Source organism: Hippocampus bargibanti, linkage group LG04, assembly GCF_051943395.1.
Source record: "Hippocampus bargibanti isolate YZ-2025 linkage group LG04, ASM5194339v1, whole genome shotgun sequence".
NCBI lineage: Eukaryota > Metazoa > Chordata > Actinopteri > Syngnathiformes > Syngnathidae > Hippocampus > Hippocampus bargibanti.
Genome location: NC_142737.1, coordinates 5,724,135 through 5,740,533, shown reverse-complemented (window position 1 = coordinate 5,740,533; position 16,399 = coordinate 5,724,135). Strand labels below are relative to the sequence as shown.

The 16,399-nt window shown below is 40.5% G+C and overlaps 2 long non-coding RNA genes across 6 annotated transcripts in view; one reads left to right on the top strand and one right to left on the bottom strand.

Annotated features, from left to right (window-relative positions):
* The window catches only part of LOC148898826 (uncharacterized), a 129,762-nt gene that overhangs the window by 110,474 nt on the left and 2,889 nt on the right, over nt 1-16,399 (top strand). The gene's annotated exons all lie outside the window — the stretch shown is intronic.
* Nucleotides 5,002-16,016, bottom strand: LOC148898827 (uncharacterized). 5 transcript variants are annotated; one of them, XR_016114641.1, is made up of 5 exons: nt 16,007-16,016; nt 14,962-15,093; nt 12,611-12,680; nt 7,340-10,348; nt 5,002-6,693 (listed from the first exon to the last, which is right to left on the bottom strand). It is a non-coding gene; the product is annotated as an uncharacterized LOC148898827 (long non-coding RNA). The 5 variants fall into 5 exon arrangements; XR_016114639.1 differs by having other exon boundaries at nt 7,340-7,484; nt 7,726-10,348; nt 14,962-16,013; XR_016114638.1 differs by having other exon boundaries at nt 7,340-7,787; nt 7,873-10,348; nt 14,962-16,013.

Sequence of the window (16,399 nt, the reverse complement as noted above, 5' to 3'; positions counted from 1 at the left end):
TAATAATAATAATAATAATCATAATAAAATATAAATAATAATTAGCTTATAATTGAGGAGCAATAGAGTAAAAATACAGTAATAATACAGAAATAATGCAGTAATTCTACAGTAATACGGTAATAAATCTTTGGAAAGCAACAGATTTCAAAGTAAACTTTATTTTTTTGCAAATTTCACCATTGTGGGATAATAAAGGTTTTCTGATTCTGATTTTTTTTCAACCTATGACAACAATTGAAAAGTTTTTTTTCAGTATTTAAAAACAATTGTTTTTAATATTTAAAAACAATGATTTGGCATTATATATATATATATATATATATATATATATATATATATATATATATATATATATATATATATATATATATATATATATATATATATATATATTTTTTTTTTTAATATTTTTTATTAAATCCATATGAAAGGAACCATTGCAAGATTTGCTTTCTTTACAATACAAAACAAGAATCATTTGCAACAAAAGCTATTGTCGTCACGATCAGAATATGGTTTTCATAATCTTCTCTGCGACTGTTTTTGCAGTGAGCGAGGGGCCTTGACCGAGTTGTCACGAGTAGATAACTCTTGACTATTCCGTTTTGTTTTCATGTGTAAATGAGCATAGCTTATGTGTATCATGTCTGCGGCCTGCACGGAGCCAATCGATTCAAGGTGAGAGCTGTCGATTAAACACCTTGAGCTGCGCTTTAAACTTAACCCCAGGGTGAGCCCAACCAACCTTTTACGCGCACACCCACACGACCCGTCATTCATCAATACCTGCACCACAGCCCTTATTGATCCCCTCCCTCCACCGTCAACCTTTTTGACCCCACGCATGGCCATCACAAGGGTCAAGACGATGTTCATGCAGGTTTAATTTCTGACAGATGTACAATAAAACCCCATGTTATGATTTAACTCTTCCGCCGGCCGTTGCGCCCTTATATTTAGCGCCTGGGGATGAGGGATGAGTTACAGCTGACGCGCACAGTCTGCCTGGGCTGGAACGGGTAGGCAACCCCAGTTCATAACTCAGCTGCCAAACGTGTAGTTAGTCAATCACTTGATCTGTAATCACAAAATGCTGCCAGAAATTACATGAGTGATGAGCTGTAATAAAAGCACTTACTTTTCCTGCTCTGTCTCTTAAGTGTTATTGGCAGACCCCTCTCTCCCAGGAGGCCGCGGCTGGGAGACAAAATCCCGATATAAACTGCCTCATTGGTCCTCTCTCTCTCTCTCTCTCGCTGCTGTACTGTACACGCATGCTTCGGGGAGTGACTATGCATGCAAATTTCTTTTTGACATTCCTCCCTCCATTCTGAGATTGTCTTGCTGCGGGATAAATGAGCGTCACTAGAGTAAAGACAGCTATCCACGCCTCCATCGTTTTTAAATCTGTAATGTCTGCAGAGGTGCAAAGAAATACAATTTAAGTGAGTTAGCTTGCTGGCTATCTGTTAGGTATCCATCCATCTGGCTATCTATCTATTAGCTAGCTAGCTTGTTAGCTGGCTATGTATTAGCTATCTATTAGCTGGCTATCTATTAGCTATCTAATAGTGAGATAGCTAGCTTTCTATTTATTTGAGTTATAACGGGTTGATTGAACGAACCAGACCGTGATGGAAGAACACAGGATTGATGGATATTTCCTGAAGTCCACTATCATCACTACCGTCTTGAGGGTGGTCAGTTCTAGGTTGTGTTGTGTGATTGACAGGATCTGGTTTCAGATCCTGGTCAGGAAGTCCAGCCTGTCTACAGAAAATGGTTTGGTTGCATCAGTGGTGTAAAAACTCTGCCAAATGTATCAGGCCAAGAACTCGCTATGGCAACCACTGACTGGAATGTTGCTTCTTCTTCTCAGAAAATGTTGATCATAAAATGAATATTAAAAAAAAATGATGTTGATAACCGTGTAATAAAAAAAGTGTGGGTAGCTTTTATCTTGTGTTAGGTCAAAATTTGTGACGTTATGGCATAGCTCACCAAAAATTTTACGTCCATGACAACCACCCACCACAGCTATTGATAATAACCTCTCTAATAATTACACATTCTTGTATGTACTATTGATCAGGCCTATTGATGAAATCATATTTTATTGGAGAGGTCTGATGATTTGATATACGACCGCATAAATCTCCCCTCACAAGCAGCAGCCGCATCGGAACTCCAAGTGTAAAGTGATTGATGCCGCCGCGGATGAACACGCATAAGCGATTCTATCATTTCTATCTGTTGCGTGAGCGCATCAGGATTAGTCGCAGGTTAAAGACAGACAGAAATGTAATCATATCCATATCTTGGGTCCATCCATACAAATGGATGATTCCGGGGGATGACAAGTGCTTCCCGCCCGGTTCAGATGATGTGGAGCTGGGCTGTTTATGAAGTCGGGGCTTCATCTTATCATGATTTGTATTGTCGGGTAGGGCAGAATCTGCATGGTGGTAATAGATTCAGATGTGGTTCAAATGCCACGTAGTCAAGGCCAGATAGAGATGAATATAGGATATTGTACGCAAGCTGCTCGATATGAAGAGTGGCTTTGATGTTTGTGTTGCAAAACCAAGGAGAGCAAGCGGCTACTGGTTGGTCAAATGCCATACAATACAATATATATTGATTTATACAGCACTTTAACAACAGCTGAAGCTGCAACAAAGCACTTTTAACATGGACAGGTATCATAGACAGGAAATAAAGCCGTCACAAAGATCAAGTAAGAATCATTCTGAGTCGAATGCCAAAGAATCCGAGTATTGAGACAGGTTTTAAAGATCGGCAGCGATGGGGCTTGCCGAATGTTCAGTGGCAGGTCATTCCAGAGAGTGGGAACAGCAAGGGAAAAGGCTCCATTCCCCTCTGAACCTCTGATTAGTTTTTGGCACATATAAGAATGTCTGGTCAGCAAACCTGAGGCGTTCGGTAGGTGTCTAGGGGTGGATGACCTCAGAGAGGTCATTTAAAGACTTGAAGACAAATACAGTAAAGTCTCGTTATATTGATATTCAAGGGAGTCTGAAAAAATATCGATATAACCGGGACTATCGATATATCCGACCCTGTTTGCATGTAATTTTCTCATAGAAATAGTATCGATATAACCGGGACTATCGATATATCCGATATCGATATAACGACACTTTACTGTAATATCTTGAAAAGGACTGTAAAATGTACAGGGAGCAAGTGAAGGGATGTTAGAGTATGAGTTATATGCTCCCTCTTACGAGTACCCGTCAAGAGGTGAGCAGCAGCATTCTGGACCAGCTGGAGACGCTTCAAAGAGGCTTGGCTGGCTCCAAAGTAAAGCGTATTAGAGGAATGCACTTTACTTGCCATTAAATAAAATTCTCGCAGTCATTGAATTTAAAAAACTACTTTTCAACTTGCAAATACAGTAAAGTCTCGTTATATCGATATCGGTTGTATCGATAGTACTGCTTATTCCGATACTATTTCTACGAACGCAAGGAGAAAATTTACATACCGCAGGATCGGATATATCGATAGTCCGGTTATATCGATATTTTTTCCGACTCCCGAGAATATCGGTATAACGAGACTTTACTGTAATAATAATAATAATAATAATAATAATAATCGAGACGTTTCCAAGACATTCATCTGGGATTTAAAAAAATAAGTATTTAAAATGTATTGATCACTCTAATATGTCCCAAAACATTTTCAGTGTACATAAAATGGCATGCAACATGTTTTGCCTCATTTTATTTCATACACTTATTCAATACTATAGTGTCTGCTTTCTATGAATTCTATCTTTCATTTTCATATAATTTTCCTAAAAAAATTGGCTACATTTCCTGATGAAACACGCTAGGTTTTGTCTACTCGTAGTTTTTCTTGAAATACATCCCCAAAAGGAAACCGGTGGCAAATGTGTACATATACTCTTTCTTTTTTTGCAGTGCATTATCACCTTTTGATCTCACAATGGGAAAACAGCATACACTTAGGAGAAATAATTTATTACTGGCACAATATGCTTGAGGTTAAAAAGCAGTAGATTAGACCGCGGTTCCATTTTGCCAAACGTTTGAAAAGAATGTTTTCTTTTTGGGGGTTTCGGCTCCATTCAGAACCACTTGGGGGTACTAAAAAATAAAAAAATGGTGCACCACTGCCGGCTGTTTTTCACATTTCAGTTGGCCAAAGGGATATGAGAAACATTCATGTTCAAGAGGCCTGCAAAACTCAAAAAGCCGGGATACAGAGTTAAATCGCTAACCCGGTCAAGATTCCCCACCGCCCCCAGAGTGGCTACTTCTGAAAAACGCTGGAAGCAGACAGGCTTGGTAAAAAAAAAAATGATTATAATCAAGAGTGATTTGTTTGATCAGAAGACTTGCTGGACCCAAGCCAAAATGTGCAAGGCAAAAAAATATGAGTTCTGTTCATGCTAAGAAATTAGCATTTTTGACACTACTTACCATGAAGCATCGTGACGGAATAAACCGGGCAACATCAATTTTCAGTATTCATTAGAACTGCTACAACCTCCTGGAAAATTACCTCCCCGTAAAACAGTGACTATATACCGAATACTATCTGTTAGCTAGCTAGCTAGCTAGTGTTTTATCTATTTGAGTTACTTCTGGTTTGAGTGAACGCTGGCGCATGTGGCTGCCGCCGCTCGCCCGTAGAAAAACTGATCCTTTGACTGTAAATTGACCATGAGAGTTTTGAAAGGCGCTTATAAATTAAATGTATTATTATTATTTTATTTTTTCATTCATTATTTTATCTCCCCTATTTTAGTGGTTAATTGAATGCTTGCTCGCGTATTGCGCATTGATCGACTATTCACACTGCATGGCACATAACGAAAAGCAGACTGCTGACTTTCAACATATAACTACTTTTGTAGCGCGGCTGTTTGAAATGCTAATACGGGACAATACAGCCAGTGTGCTCCCCAGAGCTTGAGCGATAAAGCAGAGCTAAAAAAAAAAAAAAAAAAAAAAAAAAAAAAAAAGAACATTTTTAATCTGAACAGGAAACCCACACGCTGGCGATTCACTGTGACACTATGATTGATATGAGTGAGGAGTGTATTTACCGAAGCTGACGGGATAGGAGAAAGACAGTGTTTTCTTCTCAGCCTTGCGCTTATCTCCCTCCATAAATCACTGACAATGGGATGCATACTAAATGCAAACGAGTTGTGGCGCGGAGTCAGGCAATTCCACTTTGGCCTTTACATTTGCCATCGGTCACTGATGCTAAATGCGCACCTTGACCTTCCTTGACCTTGAGCTACTCATATTTGAATACCGTGAAGCATAACGGCGGCGCAGACGGCATACAATGTGCTGTCAATGCAAAAGGCTTCTCGTGCCTAACGCAAATCAATCGATCGGAGTCGTAATCGTAGAGCCGGCGCACCTCGCGTGATGTATTGTCATTAAGTGTAGCGAATAAATGAGGAGACAATTTCCTTTCTCCCTGTCTCATCAGTCTACGTCTTTATTGCTCTTATTCCATTGTCCTCCCCCGCCGCCGAGCGATGCTCGGCGATGCCCAGTGTCCTTGCTAACCTTTGACTTGAACCGATGCTTGAAAGGTTCTGCACTTTGCCCTGTCTGAAATACACCTTTATAATTGCCCCTGTCACGATCAAACGCAGATATTAGCAGTTGGAGTTGTGTGGTGGTGGGGCGGTGGGGGTGAAGTCTGCGCAGTAACCTTCTGGCCTTGTGTTCATCCATTTTGCTTGGAGCTGGCACAACAGGCCTCTTATCCCCCCACCCTCCACACCCAAAATCCTGTACTGTATTAGTCTGCATGTCAGCGTTATTGATGGCGCTCTGGAAATATTTTATCGGTCAGTCACCACCTTTGACTGGGGCAATGCAAACACTAACTCCCCTAAAGCCTCTTATTGACGCAGACCTATATATGATCAGATGGCTAATTGAAGTATAGATTTAGAATGGGCGGAGACAATGACCGTTTGGATTTGAACACGTCTGGGTCACCGTTGCTTTTTGCACTTTGCTCGTGTGGGATCAATAATCCAAAACACATATTGAGCGCTTTAAAATAGAAGCAGGACACTGATACATGAATGGGTGTTTGCTTATCGCAAAAGAAGAGCAACATTAAAATACACCTAAAACATTGCTAACTGGTCTCGACCTATTGCCTGTGCATGTACCCTCAAACTCCATGCGTGTTCATCAAAGTGGTGTAGCCTACGTTGAACCGCATCTGCCAACTACCATTTTCTGGAGGCACTTCAGAACATGGCGAGCCCCAGAGGATACGTTGTACCCTTCATTGAATAAGCACTTCAAGAGGACGAGAAGAGCAAGTGACGGTTTTCAGGAATGAAGCATGAGAGTCGAGAGTTTTGGAGAACAATATAAATTGAGAAAAAGACGATATGCTAGGGAGATCAGCTCCTGGTACATAATCCTGCATTTAAGAAGAGAAGACGTGAAGGGGGCATTTCGGGGTTTTATCCAGGAGGATTCATCTCAGTACAGGAATTTGGTGGAGCACCAGGTGACCAGTATTCTGTCCTCAAAGCACAAACTGCAGTCCGAACCTTTGAAGACATGACTGCATTGATCGGAAGGAGCTGATGAGATTATCCTGCAGCGGAGGTCATTATCACGGATGTCGAACGATGTCACGGATGAGATTCTGAAAGATAAGCGTTTGTGGTTATGTTGCGTGGCCGTTTCCAGGTTGAAGCCTGTCATTCACGACTCATTTTTCACCACGTTTGTTTGAGAAGAGAATGGCTTGTCTCGTCAGGTCATATCCGTTGAAATGACACACCAAAATGTTATTCGGACAATAGTGATTTTGAACACTAGACTACACTTTATACTTCTGCAGTCTCCAAACTGGTTGACTACAACATTTTAACAAGAGTCATGGTGTTACCCCGCTATGATATCTGATACCAAAACAACCTCGCAGGGCAGCCACAGCAAATCGACAATGGATTAATGGATCTGGTCTTGCTCATAAATCTCCCTGGAATTGGAAACCGTTTGAGGACAGTTAGCCCTTAGTGCTGTGCTTAATGTTACCGGCGGTTTGGCTTTCCCATCGTTCAAAGTAGCGACAGGCTAGTAAAGATGTAGTACCATCTTATGGCCGCGTTAAATCAGCCCATGTCAGGAATGCCGGATGCTAAGGCTTGTTTTGCTGCGAGGCATGATATCATATATTTGTTTTGAAATGAACATGAAGCAACCAGAAACCAAAAAGAACAAGATTTCGGATTTTGGACATGATCAGGGTCAGCACAGGCTTTTAAGCTCGTGCACTAGGGCCTTACCATCGATCACGGTGGTTAATAGTGTACTGTTCCTGCAGGTGTCCCAGCAATGGCGGTAACCACTTCCATTAGTGGCGAGAATGGGCCCACCGCCTCCCCCGCTCTTTTCCCAGATGCCGCTGTCATTACCTATCCATTGTAAGACCTGGTAGGGATGTGTAAGTACGACAGACTTATGGCTCCGTTGGAGTGTCAGGAAGGTCTCCTCTGGTTCGTCAGCGGTGGGGAGACGACGGGGTGGTCGAGATCAAGGGGAACGGAGAAACCCTCGCTACGCCGTAGCACCACTACCGGCGCGTACGTGAGTAGAGTGCATGCTGCTTGATGGGGAGGGTGATTCGCTGCTATTTTCACAAAAAATTGGTTGATTTGTCTTAGGCCATTACCGTCTATTACAGCTGTGAGTCTTGGAGGAAAAGGTGGGAAACGGCAGACGCTGGCATTCTACCTAAAGAGAAATCAATGAAACAAATTAATCCTTCGCTGGCTGCGGTGACACAGTAATCCATCATTCAGGGGGCGCTTTTACGCACTGAATCAGTGAGTGAGGCAGGAGAATGGGAAAGGCGGGTGGGGAAACGAGGGTTTCGGGGGGCGCTTGGCGGTTGCGAAGGGGTGGGGTAAAGTGGGGCCGATGCCCTGCGGGACCAGGGCAGACATCCACACTCCAAAACATAGCCGTAACCGTGGGTGGTGGCAAGGAATCAAGGAGCTTTGAAGACTTTTTTCTTTTTAAACATCTTTCAGCTGCCTGTGGACACAGAGAGCTGCAGGCTGAGGCAGCGACACAAACAGAATCTGCTAATGGTGTCACGGCTATAGCTTAGACATTTGCCTGTATGCACCCCCTCTCACCCCCATCCCCTTTTCGTTTGTCTGCCGTTCACTTACGGCTCCAAATTCAAGCTGATGGCTGTCGGTGAGATGGTGTTTGGAGAGCCTCGTCATTTATGTCCACTGGACGAAGCTAACCATGAATGCCCAAAAACAAGTGAGGAAGAATAGGAAAATAGACATTTTGACAAAGTGTTGCGGTATATATTTGATACCAGTGTACTGTTTGAAAGAGTGAACCTTGACCTGGCTCGGGTTCCCACCACTTTCTCCAAGTAGCTGCATCAGTAATGTGAATAGTGTGATGTCATACTGTGAGGCTGTTCTTGACAACAAAGTACCTTATTTTTCGCAATGTCTGGGGCACCTAAAAGCCTTCAATTTTTGTCAAAAACTGACTATGCGCCTTATATACTGAACATTTTTAAAACATGTCTTTCATTGAACGTGTGCCTTATCATCCATTGCAGTTTATTGTCCGGAAAATTCAGTAAATGGAAAATGCTAGACTCATGTTTACTTTTGTCGCCATATTTTTTCTCTTACTTGCAAACATAAGACCGGGGTTCATGGCTCACCATCACTCAATTTGATAAACGACACCATGCGGAGCCTGTAGATGTTGTTAGCATGCTAGCAAGTGTTCGTAAAGTACTGATCAGTTATTTGGTTTCCCTCCACAACTTTTTAAGACTGCACGCATAAAAAGACTGGAACTTTGGTCCTGCCTGCTTTGGTAAAACCTGTTCTTAAGATGGACCAATGAACAATAAGGAAAATATCCTTTTTTTGCAAAGTGAAAGTGGTTTAAAATGTGGACTCGATGGCATTCCTGATGTGTGGCAATATCCAGATGTCACGTGGATCTCACGAAGAGACAAGGCTCCAAGAAAAACTAAATCCTCAACCAATATAGCATTATAAAAGACCACCCCTTATACGTTGCAACCGATCTTAGATACATCAGCAAACTTTAGAAAAAACTTTGATTACCAAGCCAAGATCTGCATAACCTTCAATGACGCTTACCTTGGCACATATAAAATGAGACCACGATTCAGACAGCGGGAAAAGAACTAAATCACATTGAAGTTGAGGTTTTTATTTTGTGAATGGTCATACAACTACCTTATGACGAATCTAGCCTGTTATTCTGACGTCCATCCAGTTGTTGTTTTTGCGTGGTGTCACTTGAACTTGGAGGAGAAGAAGGTTAGCGTTTAGCAAGCCAGGGTCAAACCTTTGGGAACGTTCATATACAAACATAACGCCGGAAGTCATTATCTGCCACGTCGCCGCCGTATGGGATGCGCCATTTACCTTAACTAGCTTCCTCGTGCAGGATGACATTTATTATACCCTTAAACGGTTACAGGTGTTTACACGCTTTGGGATGGTGTGTTAGAAATTTCAGGGGCGTAGGATGGGAAGGTGATGGGTTGCCATTGAGTGAAGATGGAGCAGCAGACATGAGCAAGAAAAAGGGACTGAATGACCAGAGGAGGACAGGGGGTGAGGTTGCATTTGAGTGGAGTGTGGGGGGGCAAGAGAGGGGGTGGCAGTGGGGGTTGATGTGAAAGGATAGAAAAATGTGGGGATATTGCAACAGAGTGGTTGCTGTGAGGGAGGCAGAGTGAGAAATGTTGCCGGAAATGCTCGAGCCAGCAGTGTGTGTAAAAACCACACTGGAACATTTCTCATCCTTGACATCACTGACAAGCTTTTTCTCTCTCTCTCTCTCTCTCTCTCTCTCTCACACACACACACACACACACACACACACATTCACATAGTGAGCTGTCGTAATATCCACTCCATCGTTTTTGTTTTCTTCCCCTGTCTAAACAAGCGAGATGTTTAAAGGGAAATTAAATTTTAGCTCATGTTGTAATTCTTAATTCCAAATGTATGTGTTTAAAAATTCCCACAGCACTCCCAATAAACCATGTTGTTCTAATGAGAACTTTACCCGCTCCGTGGAAGACACTGTGTACAAGTGCCGAGGAGGAAGGGGGGTGTAGTACCCGGTGACACATCACGGATACGAGACGAGTGGAGGAGGACAGGGAGATTGTTGTGGAATGTCGGCGGTTCTGGTCAGAACTCGACCATCCCATTTGTCAGTGCTTGACCCTAACTTTGAGGTCAAAGGTGATGGGGAATATCTGAGAGAAACTGATGACAGAGAGAGAGAGAGAGAGAGAGAGAGAGAGAGAGAGAGAGAGAGAGAGAGAGAGAGAGAGAGAGAGAGAGAGAGAGAGAGAGAGAGAATGCACCCTTATTAGTCTTATTAATAATGCTCAATTTTGACATTGCATCAATGGTATTCATTTAACTCATTCACTGCCAGACATGCAGAAATGTGCCCACTTCAGTGCCAGTGTTTTTGTCATTGTCCCTCAAATTCCAGTACCCACAGAATATTGAGTTTCAGGACTACATAAACATTCAATGCAGTGTAAGAAACCTTAGACTCTCTTCTTTCATCAGAAAAAATAGTTAATTCCTAAGTTATATGGGTCTGGAGTTATATGACCATGAAATGAGGGTGGTAATCCAAAATACAATGCAATACATAAATATTGAGTTACACAGACTTTTAACAGCTGAAGCTAGAACAAAGTGCAAACATGGAAAAAACAGAAATGCAGCCCCCTTATAGAATGGAAAAGAGGTCTGATAGGCGCTTTATCGGCACCCCTGCAAGAAAAACCCGAACAAATTCGGGAATGGCGCTGTACAGTGGGACCTCGGTTTACGAACCCCTTGGCTTACGAACTTTTCGGTTTATGAAGGTTTATGGAAATTTTACCTTGGCATACAAACTCTTTTTCGGGATACACACGTAGCTGCCACAATGAGTGATGTGTCGTTCGTGAACGAGCCCGTTCTCCAAACAAGGAAATGGCATGTCTCTCACACCAGCAACCTTGATGTCCTCTTTGACAACATCCTTATACCTCTTTGGTCTTCCTCTCCGTCTCCTGCCTGGCAGTTCAAGGCTCAGGATCCTTCCCCCGATATAGTCACTCTCTCTCTTCTGGACACGTCCAAACCATCTTAGTCTGGCCTCTTTGACTTTCTCTCCAAAGCCTCTAAGATGAGTTGTCCCTCTGACATACTCCTTGGCATATGAACTATTTTTCGGGATACACACGGAGCTGCCACAATGAGTGATGTGTCGTTCGGGAACGAGCCCCTTCTCCTAACAAGTAAATGGCAGCGGGCTTGTTTTGGTCCTCTATTCCCCGCCCCCAGTCGTCGGTTAAAGCCATGTGATTGGTCAAGAACGCAGCAATGGTGGATGGGGTTACGGACAGAGACAGTGAGGCCGTTCTCCAAAAAACAAAATATCGTCTTCGGTTAAAGCCACGTGATTGGTCAAGAACCCAGCAATGTGGGCAGGGGGGTTAAACATTAAAGAGACAGGCTGACAGAGAGAGAGAGTGAGAAAACACACACACACGAAAGGGAGAGGACAGAGGTTGAAACCAAAAAAAACTAACGCGAAAAAGAAACAAGTAAAATGGTGAGAAAATGGATAGAAAACAGTGAAATTTGGACCCATTTCAACTTTGATAGTTCAAAAGCAGAGTGTAGACTGGAAGGTTAAATATCCCATCAATCAGGCTCCACAAATAATCCGCACAAGTCATCTGTACACTTGATGCCAAAAGCTATCAACCTAGCTAAACAGATCACAATTGATGAACTAGATACAATTATCACAGAGAAAGCACTTACAAGGGATCATTCCTCAAGATGTTGAAAGAAGCCTAAATTCCTCATCAAGTGTTTAATGCTGAGGAAACCGGACACTCCATTCCATCAAGCCATTAACGACCATTACAAAGGTAAATAAAATGACTTTATTGTACAGTACAGTTTACTTCTTTAATCATAATCCTATAGCACATTGATAATACATCAAATAAGGTATATTTTGTGTAGTTTTAAAGCTTAGAAAATTAGAAAGTAGAAAATTATGTTTTATGGGGACCTGGGAACGGATTATTCTCATTTTAATGGTTTCCTATGGGAAATTATTTTTTGGGATACACACTTTTCGCCTTACACACTCTGTCTGGGAACCAATTAAGTTTGTAAGCCAAGGTCCCAGTGTATTTTCAATTCCTGAATAAATTTGGGAATGGCCGTAAAAGAGTTAACAATATTTTGTTTTTGTTCTTTGTGGTTGTACTCTACGTTGTTATAAACCAATGTTAAAATGTAAAAAAATAATCGACTCAACAGCTGTTAGTCTATGTCAAAACAACCACAAAATCAATATGATGTTCAATAACCATGTCTCTAACTGTGTCATTCAAAACCAAACCGTGTGTTCTTCATCAAATGCAGACATTTGATATCGTATATATACAGATCCACTTCACCACTCCGCTAGCTCACAGCCCGTAGCCATAAAGTCCGTCTCACCACCCAGTGTTGGTCCTTGAAACACGCCAACGCGTGCTTCAGAACGCAGGGTAGCCATGTTGCTAATCGCCTGTGAGCAAACACAAAACACAGTCACAACTCAAGTGCCGGTTGAGCAGGTAGATGGCGTGTGGCTAGCCAAAAATGCACACACACACCTCATATATCAAGTTACTTTCGGACTTCACTGTGAGAAATTTGTGCGTGGCTTCAATACACACCATAAAATAGACACATTTTAATTTAAATGTTTGTTCTGATAGCAGCATCCCACCTAATTAAGTCAAAAAAAAAAGAAAGAAATCAAACGGTCCCTTGTGTCGACTTCCATTTTAAAATTGTCATGCTTTTAGCCAGACACATCAAACAGGTGTTATGAATAATTTATCTTAAGAGTTTCACATTGATAAGGTCACAATCTGCCAGCTTTGGACACTAAACACAGGCAGCCCACCTTCACGTCACTGTCTTTTACACGCATGCCCTCACACACACACTTTTCCGAGGCGAAATACAAAATCACCCTAGAGGCCTTCGTCATCTTGGGTGACACAAAATGGACGACAGTCATTGGCCTATTGAAATGCTAATGTAAATTTGGGGAATTGCTGATGAAATCTTGACGCATCGGTTGCCCAAGTAAGACAGAAGCCATTTTTTTAGGTATACTTGATGTGTGATCCAAAATTCATTTTTTTGGCAATCATGAAAATATAATGAAGCACTTTTCACCAAATTATTAAATGAATCACACTGCATTGAGGAAGTAGATTGGGTTGGAGTAAATCTGCTGAGGAAAAAAAAAAATTAGCATATTTTGGTTACTCTGTAAAAAGGTTTGCAAAAATGTCTGAACACAAAAATAAATAAATAAATAAATAAATGATTTAATTAATAAATAGATAAACGAAAAAATACATAATAAATAGCTAAGGGGTGGCCACAAAAAATAAACTAATAAATAATAAATCAATAAATGAGTGCATAAATGAATGAATAAATAAATGAATAAAAAAATAAAACATGAATTAATAGCTAAGGGGGTGGCCACAAAAATAAATAAATAGATAATAAATGAATGAATAAATAAATTAAAAAATAAATACATGAATAAATAAATAAAAAATGAATATATAGCTGAGGAGGTGGCCACAAAAATGAATAAATAAATGAATAAATGAGTGAATAAATAAATAAATGAATTAATTAATAAATAAGTGAATAAATAAATAAATAGATAATGACTCAATAAATACATGAATGAATAAATACATAAATAAATGAGGGGTTGATCATATAAAAAAATAAATAATGATTTGACCCCAAAAATAAATAGACAGATGGGTAAACAAATAAATAAATAAATAAAATCTCAATATATTCTGGAATTGCTTTATTTGTAATTGCCGACTGTGCTTCTTTTTTTATTTATAATAATAATAATAATAATAATAATAATAATAATAATAATACATTTCATTTATAAGCGCCTTTTAAAACTCTCAAGGACACTTTACTGTCACATTATATTTTTATTTATTTATTAAAAAGCAATTTCTCTGGGCCGTGAACAAGATTTGTCATCAGTCTGAGCTCCATCACACTCATGGTTTGAGCTACACTACATTTGCAATTAAGCTCCTGCTGTGTGTTGGTTTTGGTGGGTAAATGAGAGATCGTGGGGCAGGGGAGGTGGGTGGGGGACCATTATGCTCTTGTGATGTAGTTAGTAAGCAAAAAAAAACAGCAAGGCAAAAGCCACAATTGGTGAGAAAGTGGTCCGCAGCGTAAAACAGTATCACTCATTCAGATGGATTTTTTAGGTTGTCACTCATTCCCAAACCACATTTTTCTGAAAGTGAAATCAAATCATCATCAGAAGAATACCTCCCATTTTTTTGTTCTTCCAACCAATCTGATCGGATCTTTTCCCCCCTTCCCTGCTCTCTCATCCTCCCAAATAGCACCAATTACCTTTTTTTTCCTCCTTCAAATTATGATGCTCCTTTGTGGGTATGCATGTGGCTAATCTAGACCTTTTTTTTTGCTGAGCTATATTTCTACTATGTTTTGTCGGCTAATGTGCGGATGGAATGAAAAGTAATCTGCGTGCAGAATTCCTAAAGCTTCCCTTATCCTTGTTGAATTTCTTAAGAATTCCACCTTTGCCCTCCTGCTTCCCTTAAAAATAAATTACTTGAAGGGCAAGATGTCTTCACGCTTACCCCACATCCCCTTCCCTGGCTGTATTTCCCTTTCCGTTTTTGTGAACGATCACTTTCAACACAGTCAAAGTTATTATGGAAACATTCATCTTTTCAGGTTGCTTTTTCATATTATGCTTCACTTACTGCAATAGTCCAGTGACGATTGTTGTGCATGTTGCTTGGTGAGGATTCCTCCCCCACTTGACGTGTCACTTTGACATGTGAGTGGGAGAAAGTTGGTGTGATGTGCGGATTCATGGACGTGGCCATCTTAGTCTGGGAAGCAATTAGCACACATAGTTGTTAGTAATGAGAGTTAGTGAGCAATAAAGGCATTGGACTTAGGGTTAACTTAACTCATTCACTGGCATTCACAAATTTATTCGGGAATTGAAAATATGACGTAGAGCGCAATTCTCAAACTTGTTCGGGTTTTGTTTTAATTCTTGTTTGGGTGCCAATAAAGCGCTGGCCATGGCCTCTGGCAATGTTTTTTCCACAAGGGGCCATCATTTCCCTTTTTTCCACGTTAGCGCTTTATTCCAGCTTTAGCTGTTGTTAAAGCGCTATATAAACCAATATTTATGTATTGCATTGTATTTTGGAGAGCCACCCTCATTTCAAGTTCATATAACTCCATATAACCCATATAAAACAAATATAAAAAAAATATAAAAAAACATAGAATTAACTTGTTTTTTCTAATGAAAGAAGAGAGTGTAAGGTTTCTTACGCTGCATTGAATGTTTATGTAGCCCTAAAACTCAATATTTTGTAGGTTGTGGAATTCGAGTAACAATGACAAAAACCCTGGTACGGGAGTGGACACATTTTTGCACGTCTGACAGTGAATAATTAAAAAAAAAACTTAAACCTAATTGAGAGAGGCATTGTTATTATTGACCTCAATACAAAAACGCCCTACCCATCCTGCCCATTTTTGTTATAGATATGGTGATAATCGTGCGATATAAAATTAATCTCATGCCTTGAGACTAATTTGTTTAATAACATGGTTGTCAAAAATCTATCACATAAAATGATCAGTTCATCATTGATGCATAATAGATTTTTTTTCTCTAGGGGGGGGTTACCACATAGTTGCACTCCTAATTGCCAATCCCGATGTTGTCGCTGCCTGTTAAATGCTGCGTGTGGTGTTAAAAGTCCGGGCTGCACAATGTCTGACCGGTGGTCAGTTTCCATTCAGACGATAGCATGATGCCTTTTGAAACTTGCTGACCCTGAGAGGAAGAAAGAGAGAAGGAAAGAGGCTGTGGCATAAAAGGCGATTTCAAATGACCCTCCCCAACCCTATACCCTTTCACACCATTATGAGCAGTTTGAGGATGATATATAAGCCAGGAAGAAAATGTACTGTACACACTGAATTTTAAAAATGTATCTTTACAAATATTTGTATATTGACAATTATTTTAAACATTGCACTGGAGGTTAAAGGTTCACGTGTGTTTAAAATGGACATTTAAATATTTTTAATTCACTGTTTATTATCCATAGAATGAACATAAACCACATAGCAAGTTTTGTGAGATAAATAAATCTAATCTTAAATGCCGGA